The sequence below is a fragment of the Trichechus manatus genome, unplaced genomic scaffold, assembly GCF_000243295.1.
Source record: "Trichechus manatus latirostris isolate Lorelei unplaced genomic scaffold, TriManLat1.0 scaffold00113, whole genome shotgun sequence".
Lineage (NCBI taxonomy): Eukaryota > Metazoa > Chordata > Mammalia > Sirenia > Trichechidae > Trichechus > Trichechus manatus.
This window is the reverse complement of record NW_004444049.1, coordinates 8,849,316-8,860,930: the sequence shown is the minus strand read 5'-3', so window position 1 is coordinate 8,860,930 and position 11,615 is coordinate 8,849,316. Positions and strand designations below refer to the sequence as shown.

General features: G+C 44.6%; 1 non-coding gene across 1 annotated transcript; it reads left to right on the top strand.

Annotated features, from left to right (window-relative positions):
* The first annotated feature begins 10,384 nt into the window (after window positions 1–10,384).
* On the top strand, window positions 10,385–10,575 carry LOC111821895 (U2 spliceosomal RNA). Its single transcript, XR_002825240.1, has one exon. It is a non-coding gene; the product is annotated as a U2 spliceosomal RNA (small nuclear RNA).
* Window positions 10,576–11,615: the final 1,040 nt, after the last annotated feature.

The following is an 11,615-nucleotide window of genomic DNA, read 5'->3' as shown; positions in this document are numbered from 1 at the left end:
TCTTATTGACTCTCCTTTGTAGATGACTTTCGTTTCTCCCTAGTGGCTCTTAAATGCTCTCTTTATCTTTGGTTTTGGCAAGTTTGATTATAATATGTCTTGGTGACTTTCTTTTGGGATCTACCTTATGTGGGGTTTGATGAGCATCTTGGTTAGCTATCTTGTAATCTTTCACAATATCAGGAAAGTTTTTTGCCAACAAATGTTCAACAATTCTCTCTGTATTTTCTGTTATCACCTCCTGTTCTGGTACTCCAATCACTGGTAGGTTATTCTTCTTGATACAGTCCCACATAATTCTTAGGATTTCTTCAATTTTTTTTAATCCTTTTATTTGATTTTTCCTCAGATAAGTTGGTGTCAAGTGCTTTATCTTCAATCTTACAAATTCTGACTTCCATTGCCTCAATTCTGCTCCTATGACTTTCTATTGAGTTGTCTAATTCTGCAATTTTATTGTTAATCTTCTGGATTTCTGATTGCTCTCTATGGATTCTTGCAGCCTGTTAAATTTGTCATTGTGCTCTTGTCTAATCTTTTCAATTTCCTCTATTGTGTGTTCTGTGTTTTGCTTAATTTCCTTCCTAATTTCTTTTTTTTTTTTCTTCCTAATTTCTTGAAGAGTTCTGTATATTAATGTTTTATATTCTGCCTTGGTAATTCCAAGAAATATTCCTCCTCTGGAAAATTTCTAGACTCTTTATTTTTGGAACTTCTGAAGCCATCATGGGTTGCCTCTTTATGTGATTTGATATTGACTATTGTCTCCGAACCATCAATAAGTTATTATATTTGTTTATTTTATGTTTGCTTACTGTGTCCTAGCTTCTTGTTTTGTTTTTATATGCCTAAATAGGCTACTTGTATGAGCTAGTTTGATTACTGGCAACTTTGAAGCTCTAACGTCCTGTCCTCAGGTGGTTAGATCTGTTATGAGGTCTGTGAGCTCAGGAGTCCACCCACTCCTCCTGTATATATTCAGCGCAGGTGCCCAGGTAGATAGCCAGCAAGTGTGTGGTGTAGGCTCTCACTTACAGTCATAGACAGGCATAGGTGATTGGTGTTGGCAAAGGCATCTGGTTGCAGCTGGGGGACACACTCTGAGCAAGGCAGGGGGCTGAAGGCCGCCCCTGAGTGTCCAGGAGGAAGGCGTGTCCCTGTTCCCTAGAGTGCGTAGGTGGGTGGGTTTTGTAGCTGAACTATGAGCACCTAAAGCTGTTGGCTGTAAGGACTGGGAAACATCTCTTATTCATGGGCCCCTATTGCAGGTGGCTAGGTGGCATGGGTGGAGCCACCAGTCCTCAGGCCCCTGATGTGGGTAGGTGAAGACCCTGCTTAATGGACAGAGCAGTGTCAAATGTTAAGAACTTGCCACTTCACAGCTGAAACAGTTGAAATTAGACTTCTGGTGTATACCCTCTTGTTCTGCGGTAATGAGGGCCTATGCTGTTGAAATTGGCCCACACAAGTCTATGCGGGGGGAAAGGCACTCAAAGTCCATGGATCCCTTATGCCTGTGCCTAGGCAAAGGGGCTGTGCCTACCCTGGGTTCCTGGCTTAGGGGAGTCGGCAGTTTATTTTTTCCTGTTTGTTAATTTGTTCACTCTCCAAGGCAGGGAGAATGGCTCCAAGTGTGTGACAGATTCTACTTCTGGCCCAGGGGACTTGGCAATTGCTGAAGCTGGTCTGGGACCCAGTACAGAGCAGGGAGTGGGGAAGTAAATGGGAGAGAGGTTTTTCTGTAAGGGGTTTTTTTTTGATCCGTGCAGTAGGCCATATGCTAGTACTTATCTTTTGCTGATCCAGGGTTGCTTCTCACTGGTTCTGGGTGGCAGTGTAGACTCTCTGGTGCTGGGTCTCTCCTGATGCAGAAAACGTGCCTCCCGAGCACCACTGCTTGCCTGCCACACCGCTTACCCCTAAGCTGATCAGGCCTGAAGGGCTCAGGCTCTCGCTAGGTCAGGTCTGGCAACTCCTCACTGCTTCCAAACCATCTCTCCCTCCCCCTGCCACTCAGTCTGGTTCCTCACCTCTGCCTTTGATGTTCAGGGCTCCCAGATTGCCATATATTATTGATTCACTTGTTTTTTCAGGTCTTTATTGTAAGAGGGTCCACCGGAAGCATCTGACTATTCTACCATCTTGGCCCCGCCTCCAGAATGATCTTGTCTCAAGCCCCTTAACTTGGTTACATCTGCAAAGGCTCCTTTTCCAAATAAGGTCACATTCACAGGCTCCAGGACACAGATATATCTTTTTTGGTGGCAGCCATAGTTGGAATCGACTCTACGGCAATGGGTCATTCCACCCATTACAAGTGATAGTCCAGATGTTTGGTAAAAGCTTTATTTCTTCACCATTCACTCAGCAACACATGTATACCTATTGTGTGCCAGGTACTGCACTAGGTGTTGGGATACAGCAGTGCAGGCTCCTGCTGTTCATGGAATTTACATTCCAGGGGGAAGAGACAGACGACACATTTGCTGAAAAGAAAAAATTGATCAATGAGTCAATTAGAGTTACACCACCACACACCAGTTACTATCAAATCTATTCCAACTCATGAGGACCGCGTGTGAGTCACAGTAGAACTGTGCTCCACAGGGTTTTCAATGGCTGATATTTTGGAAGTAGAATGCCAGGCCTTTCTTCTAAGGTGCCTCTGGGTGGACTCCAACCTCCAACCTTTCAGTTAGCAGCTGAGCGCAGTAACTGTGCCACCCAGGGACTTCAGCAATTAGAGTTAAGTGAGAAACTGTTTGCAATCAGGGACCTTCCAAACTAAAAGTGACACAGGCTCGCTCAAGCAGCAGAGTACAGTAAAGAGCTTTTAAAGGCAGTTCGGGGAGGCGTCGTGTCACAATGGTAAAGCACTCAGCTGCTAACTGAAAGTTGGTGGTTAGAACCCACCCAGCGGCTCTGTGGGAGAAAGACCTGTCGATCTGCTTGGGTAAAGATTACTACCAAGAAAACCCTATGGGGTAGTCCTACTCTGTCACATGAGGTCACTATGGGTCAGAATTGACTCGACGGCACCCAACACAACAACAAGGGGAGTCCTTAATTGAAGGGAGGGTCTTACGAAGTGGGGGTCTTTCTGTCATTGGTTCCATCATTACACTTGTTTAGTGAGAATTGGTGGAACCCGGAATGGTGAGTCAGAAACAATTTTAACTGTCAAGATTTTCTTTTTGGAAAGTTTCTACGGTTAGAACTCTTTGAAAAATTCCCTATTGTTCTGTCAAGGTTTGTACCTGGCACATATGGTCATTTTGATGATTTGTTCTCGGAAAGGTTTTTGCACCTGGAGCAAACAACCATTAATGTTTTATTTAACATTTAATGCATTATTAGGCAAAGAGGAAACTATCAGGTAATGATAAGGGCTACGATAAAAATACAACAGGGATGTGTGATGGAGTAACTGGGTAGCTATGTTAGATTTGAAAAGGGAAGGTCTTTTTGTGGAGGTGATGTTAAGGCTGAGGTCTGGGTGACAGGCAGGGGCCAGCCCTGCAGAGTTCTGGGGAAGAGCATTCCTGGCAGAGGCAACAGCAAGAGCAAAGGCCCTGAGGTGGGATCAAACTTGACATGGTCAGAGAACCAAAAGATGGCAAGCATGGCTAGAAGGAGGTGAGCAAGAAAGTGACAGGAGACGGAGCTGAAGAGGCAGATTAGGATGTAGCGTGTGGGGCCTCAGAGACCAGGAAGGAAGCTCGGCTTTGGTCATAAGAGCCAGGGGAACCCATTCTTTTTTTTTTCTTTTGTGGTGAAAACATACACCCTAAAACATTCGCCAACACAACTTCTACATTTACAATCCAAAAACATTGATTACATTTTCCCTGTGAGTTTTGAAGCAGGGGGACAATATGTTCTAACTTATGTTTCAGAAGCTCACACTGACCAATGAGGAGAGTGGACTGCAGAAAGGCAAAAGTCAAGCAGGGAGACAAGGTTCCTGGAGTAGTGCAAACAGTTAACATGGTTGGCTGCTAACCGAAAGCTTGGAGGCTCGAGTCCACCCAGAGGCTTCTCAGAAGAAAAATCAGCCATCTAAAATCCTACGGAGTATAGTTCTCCTCTGACACACATGGGGCCGCCATGAGTCTGAATCTGGTTTTTCATTGCTATCATCAGAGCGAGGATAGGAGTAGTTTAGACCAGGGCATGGTTGTGGAGAAGGGGGGATGGATTCAGGGGTGTTCTGGAGGTAGAGGTGACAAGACTCTCTAAGAGATTGGATGTGGGGGTAAATAAAAGACAGAATCAAGAATGGATCTTTGCATTTTGGGGCACTGAACAATCTAATCTGTCTGAGTGCTCATCAGATTCCAATGAACGTACAGTGCATTGGAAGTTTCTTGAAGTCAGTGCTGCTGTATATAAAGACACTTCTCTGAGGGAGGCTTGCATCAAATGGTGTCCGGGTGATGAGGAACATGACGCCAGGTTTTACTTTGCTTTTCCTTGTAAAGCCAAGGAAAAATCTTGAGCACAGTGTTGATGAAAGAATTTCTTCTTGATCTTTATTAGGAGTGAGGCCCTACGCGGCATGATGGATCGCTTTTATATGGCCTTTCTTGCCATAGTCTTGTAACTCCCACTAAATGACTGGGTGGGACTATGGAAATAAAGTGCTTGTGGCCTACCAAGGGGATTGGATAGCTTGCTAACAATGCATGGAACCCTAACGAGGGGATTGGTTAGTTTTACCATCCTGCTAGGTTGATCAGAACCCAGCCAAATGAAGAGAAAGATGTTTGTCACTGTGAGCTGGTGTAGATTGCTGCAATTTGATGGCTTGCTCTGAACTGGACTTTGCTTATGGATGCAGAAGCTCAGAGTTCTAACCAGAACAGAAGATTCTTCAGATCAAGGAACATGCTTGTCTTCTCAGAGTACTGGTTGGACGTTGTTGTTGTTGTTAGGTGCCATCGAGCCTGTTCTGACCCATAATGACCCTACGTACAACAGAACGAAACACTGTCTGGTCCTGCACCATCCTTACAACTCTTGTTAATGCTTCAGCCCATTTTCGCAGCCATTGTGTCAATCCATCTCATTGAGGGTCTTCCTCTTTTTTGATGACCCTCTACTTTACCAAGCATGATGTCCTTCTCTGGGGACTTATCCTTCCTGATAACATGTCCAGAGTATGTGAGTCATAGTCTTTCCATCCTTGCTTCTAAGGAGCATTCTGGTTGTACTTCTTCCAAGACAGATTTGTTCATTCTTTTGGCCATCCATGGTATATTCAATATTCTTCGCCAACACCACAATTCAAATGCATCAATTCTTCTTCAGTCTTTCTTATTCATTTTCCAGCTTTTGCATGCATATGAGACAATTGAAAACACCTTGGTTTGGGTCTGGCCCACCTTATCTTCAAGGTGACATCTTTGCTTTGCTTTGGTTTGATAGGGATGGGCAATTTAAACATTGGCTATCTAAAGTGGGGGGAGATAAAGGCATGAAGTGGCCGACTTACAAGCTTTCGTGGGTGTGCTTAGACTCAAAATGAGGGGGACAAGGGAGGATCCCCACTGAATAGATTCCTCTTTTCCTGATGAGTCTGGGGAAGAGGGTGGTGGAAGATGCTGATAGGATTATATGATTCAGCTGTGAGCGTTGATTGTTGGCAGGGTTAATTACGGTTGTAAAGAAGCTGTAAGTGTGAAAGAGTGGACTAAGGGGGAGGCATTGCTGGACTGGAGTCCAGTGGCCAAACCTAAAATCCCTTAAAGGTTTTGCTACACTGATACCTCGTGCGGCTCAGAGCAAGGGAATAATCTTCTTCTCTTAAATTTTATCAGACACCAGAAACTGTGAAGCTGAGATGACTTTTGGTGAACCTGACCAGATCAGATGGACACCTACAACAGACCTGAATGGCTGGTACCTGAGTAACCTCATCCTGAGAAGTCTTTGCCCTACTGAAGGACTAACTGTTAATGACTGTTTTGGACTGGTAAAATGATTGGGAGGGGGAAGTTAATCCTTCAAGTACGAAAGGGCCAATGGTTAGAAAATCCAAGGGAAGGCCTGCAGTGCAATGGATCACTTTTCTATGGCCTTTCTTGCCATGGTCTTGTAACTCACACCAAATAACTGGGTGGGACTATACAAATAAGGTGATTGTGGCCCACCAAGGGAATTGAATAGCTTGCTAATATTGCAAATAAGGTGCATGGCACCCTTGTGGGGGTGGAACCATGCAAATAAGGCATATGGAACCCTAATGAGTGGCTCGGTCAGTTTTTCCATGTGGCTAGGCTTAGAATGAGCCATATCAGAGGTGGAAAGGGGGAATCTCACTACCACCAAGAAGAAAAGCTGGGAGTGGAGCGCTTCTTTTAGACCCAGGATCCCTGTGCTGAGAACATCCTAGACCTAGGAGACAGAGAGAGAGAACTGTAGCACCAGATATGGGCAACACGGTGAGAAGCGGCAGCAGAGAAACGGCAGCAGCAGAACCAGGAGACCAACCCAAGATGGCTCAGTGTGTTTCCCAGCCCATGGAGCAAGGCTGTTACAGTGGGTGTGCCTACCCACTGAACAAGAGAGCTGAGCGCTTTTGGCCAGGAGGCTTCCTAGTGGAGTGGGGTGCCTCTGGGCACTGATCGGTGGAGTTAAAGGGCTTTGTAACACTTGCCTGAGCCGGGCAGAGGCTGGGCCAGCAAAAGAGGCCTGAGGGGCTGATGGCCAGGGAAAGGCTTGCCTGTGGGCATGGCCAAGAAGCTTTCCTGATCAAAGAACTGTATCCTGAGTTGTTTCTGATCCTGAATTGTAACCTGTTTCTTCCCTACTAAACCTTAACTGTGAGTATGGTCTGTGAGTTGTGTGGCCATTGCAATGAATTATCAAACCCAGCAGAGAAGTGAAGAGTGCCGTGGGAGAGAAGGCTGGTGGCAGAATTGGTGAAAAGGTTGGAGAGAGGAGGTATCTCTGACCTCTCCCTCATAGGAATCAGCTTTGGACTGTTGATCTTAATTCTCCTTCCCTCTTGTGAAATTAGATGAAGATGCCTGCGCCTCGCCATTTTTACACCCTAATACTCTATTGTTCCTGTCTTCTCAGTGCACAAGCACAGGAGGTTCTGAGTGCAGTCAGGGTTAAAATCCTTTTGACATTAACCTGAAGCTTTGCTCCCTCTAGTCCACAGAGAGAAATCAGTTACAGGAAGGTCGGCTGAAGGCTAGACTATGAGCACCTGGTGTCTCCAGCTGTAACCCTAGAAGAGGTAGGAAAACTGCTGAGCGGGGACGGCATGGTGTGCAAAGAGATCTCGGCCTTTAATGCAATCAGGAGAAGAGAGAGGACTTAACAGAAGTCTCTGATGATGAAAATAAACAAGGGTCACCTATGGAGAATCCACTGCTTTGTGTTTTTGTTTTTTTTTTTAATTGTGTAAAAAAAATATATAACAAGACATTTGCCAATTCAACCGTTTTTACATATATGATTCAGTGGCATTGATTACGTTCATCACGTGTAACCATCACCGCTATCTTTTGCCAGATTATTCCACCACCATTAACAGAATCCACAGCTTTGGTTTTCTTTTTAATTTTTATCGAGGTGAAACTATGCACGACAAAACATTTGCTAATTCAACAATTTCTATATGTACAATTCAGTGACATTGGTTAAGTTCATGTTGTGCAACCATTATCCCTCTCCTTTTCTGAATTATTCTACTGTTAACATAAACTTAATGCCCCTAAGCAAAAACCCCCTCTTTCTCCACCTCCCCCCACTACTAACAATCTTTGGTTTCTACATAGTTGCTAATTTCACATAAGTGATATCATATAGTATCTGTCCTTTCGCAACTTACTTCACTCAGCATTATGTTTTCGAGGTTCATCCATGTTTTGCACACATCAGGACTTCATTTCTCTTTATGGCTAAGTAATACTCCATTGAGAAGCCCCGGTGGCGTAGTGCTTAAGCCCTCGGCTGCTAACTGTAAGGTGGGCAGTTTGAACCCCCCAGCTACTCCCCAGGAGAAAGATGTGGCAGTCTGCTTCCATAAAAATTACAGCCTTGGCGATCCTATGGTGCAGTTCTACCCTGTCCTATTGGGTCACTATGAGTCGGAATCAACTCTACGGCAACAGGTTTGGTTTTGGTTTGCTAATCCTCTCTTGCATGTATGGACTACATTTTGTGTATCCATTCAACTGCAGATAGACAATTAGCAACTTTGTTTTTAAAAGTACATTTGGAATCGATAATAAAAATACTCTCCCCTCTCTACTGTTCCCCCCCCCCAAGACTGGGCTCCCCTGAATTACCAGTGTGTGAATCAGTAACAACTTCTGTAGTGTAACTCGGGGTTAAAATAGTACAGGCCTCTATTTTCTGAATGGTTCCATTTTTATAGCCCTCTGGGAAGAAGCGTAATGAAGCATCCTATAGGTAAGAGGAGCAATCATATAGGTAAGTTACCAAACTAGTTAAGAGACAGGCAGAGTTGAAAGTTAACTAATTACCTTTACCATTCTGCTGATCAAGTAGCTGAAAAAAAAACCCATTGCTGTCCAGTTGATTCTGATTCATGGCGACCCCATGTGTTACAGAGTAGAACTGACCTCCACAGGGTTTTCTTGACTGTAATCTTCACAAAAGCATATTGCCAGGCCTTTCCTCCATGGAGCTGCTGGGTGGGTTTGAACAGCCAACCTTTAGGTTAGTAGTTGAATGCGAACCATTTGTGCCACCCAGGGACCTTTGAGTAGCTTAAACCAAAACCAAATCAAACCCGTTGCTGTTGAGTTGATTCCGACTCATAGCTACCCTATAGGACAGAGTAGAACTGCCCCATAAGATTTCCAAGTAGCACCTGATGGATTCCAACTGCTGACCTTTCTGTTAGCAGCCAACTTCTTACATAGCTTAACTGGCTTTAATTCCAGAATGAGTTTTCTTTTGCTCCTGTAACAAATTACCCACAAAATTGGTAGTATGAAACAATGCAAATTTAATATTTTACAGTTCTGTAGATCAGAAGTCTGATACCAATCTCACCAGGCTAAAGTCAAGGCGTTGGCAGGGCTGTATTCCTTTCTGGAGGTTCTAGGGGAGAATCTACTTCTTTGCCTTTTGCAGTTTCTACTGGCTTCCCGCAGTCACTCTGTTCTATAGGGTCGCTATGAGTCAGAATCGACTCCACAGCAATGGCTTCAATAGGTATAAAAACCAAACTTGTGCCCAATGACACTCTTACAGATCTATGGTCAGAGTAGTCTCCCTGTTGTGATTGTTCTCCCTCACCCCTCGCCCCTTTCACAAGAATCTTTTCGAATAAAGTCTCTCCTTACTAAATCCGGATTTCTTATTTGACAGAGGCCTTCAAACATAACATTTCGCATTTGCATTAATATAGTTTCCAAGGAAACTAGACCGCAGGTCCCTTCCCAGCCAGGTCTAAGGTTAATCCCTTTCATCGAGCGGGGCTTTGCTTTGAGCCCGTAAAAGAACCGCTTTGTTTATCTACATTGCCTCCCCCAAATCCAGGAACAACCTCCTCTGCTTTGAGGCGATGGCCTGCGCTTAACCACTGTGCCACCGGGGCTCCTCATGATCCAAACAGCAAGGGATAGATGGGATGGGGTGGATATTATGGCAAGTCACGGGAGAGGTGCCTAAGGGAACTGGGAGCCTCAGGGTGCCCAGGGAAACACAATCAGAAAGGTCAACCTTCATTGACAGCTCTGTGCCCAGAGCACGGCCACGCGCCTCACCCGCAAGTTCTCGATTCTCACAACAACCCCCTTGAGGTGCGTGCTACTTTTTCCCCTTCTTAACAGAGGAGGAGACAGGAGGCGAGTACACGCCATCAAGTGAGGAACTGACAGAAGAGAGATCCTAGCCCAATTCTTTCGGCTCCAAAGCCTGTGCTCTAACCGCCCCGCGGCCGCTCCAGATACTCTCCCGGGAGAGGGACGCGGCCAGAGGCCGCACGAAATCTTCAACGACTAACGTCACCTCCCAGTGGGAGCCCCCCAGCAGCAATAAAAACTAGGCTGGGAATCTAATGCCACAATCTGTGAGAAAAAGACACCGTACGGCGGTTGAAATCACGTGTTGTACGTGGGCCAATCCCAAGAATTTTTTAAAAAAAAGAGGGGGAGGGTCACAGAGGGGCGGGTTTATGCAAAACTCACTCCGAATCTTGCCACGTGAGCACGCAAGTCAAGCGGTAAATTTAAGGTCTGTTTCCAAAAGACTACCTACTATTACTAAGTAGCAATAATGGAAAATCTATCTTTAGAGAAGTTACTTATTCAAAAAAACTTATCATTACGCTAGACAGTCACCATAACTGTAAAAGGGACAGCGAGGCTAAGGCTAGCTGGAGCGACTACCTTTTGTTATCGCTTCTCGGCCTTTTGGCTAAGATCAAGTGTAGTATCTGTTCTTATCAGTTTAATATCTGATACGTTCTCTTTCCGAGGACAATATATTAAATGGATTTTTGGAATTAGGAGATGGAATAGAAGCTTGCTTCGTCCACTCCAGGCATCGATCTGGTATTGCAGTGCTTCCAGAAACGGTGCACCCTTTTCGGGGAAATTAGTCGTTGTTCAAAAATAAGACCATATTGTTGAATTTCTGGAGTTGGTGAGGTTGCGCTTTATGTTGTTTTAGTTATTCACTGATGTACAAAAATTTTTTTGTGTAGTTATAATGTGGAAACGGGTGTGTGTATGCTGACATGCAGACTTTTTACAAGGATCGTGAAAGGAATACAAGATCGGCCTATGTTTCGTTTCTTTGTATGCAAAGGTTGTTGTTCGTTGTAAGTTCCTTTACGGGTATCTAACGGTGAGTCTACAAGATTTTGTGTTTTTCTAAGCATATGAATTTCCAAGAAACCTTTTGAAAAACTTCTTTGTTTGTAGTCAAATATTCTAAAATAGCTGGGGTTTATCGTGAAGTGCTTTTGTTTTCTAGGGGGAATGGTTCTATAAATGATCTTCCTGTACGAATTTCTAGACTGCAGTACTGGAGTGTGTTGCATGTGACCGGAGCATCTCCCACTGGCTACTGAGAAGACAGGCTAGTGTTAGTGTTTCTGGGACTTTGTTAGTTGCTGTTGTTTGGGTTCTGGCTGGTAACCACTCTATGCACAGAACAAGGAACACTGCCGGGTCCTGCGCCATTCTCACAAGCCTATGCTTGAGCTCATTGTTGCAGCCACTGTGTCAATCCATGTCGTTCAAAGTCTGTTTCGTTGACTCTCTACTAAGCATGATGTTCTCCTCCAGGGACTGATTTCTCCTGATCATGTCCTAAATACTTGAGACAAAGTCTCGCCATCCTCGCTTCTATGGAGCATTCTGCCTGTACTTATTTCAAGACATTTATCTGTTCTTCTGGCAGTCCGTGATATGTTCAATATTCTTCACCAACACCATAATTCAAAAGCATCAATTCTACTTTGGTCATATGCATATGAGGCGATTGAAAATACCATGGCTTGGGTCAGGTGCACCTTAGTCCTCAAAGTGACGTCTTTGCTTTTTAACACTTGAAAGAAGTCTTTTGCAGCAGATTGGCCCAATACAGTACATCGTTTGATTTTTTGACTGCCGCTTCCATGG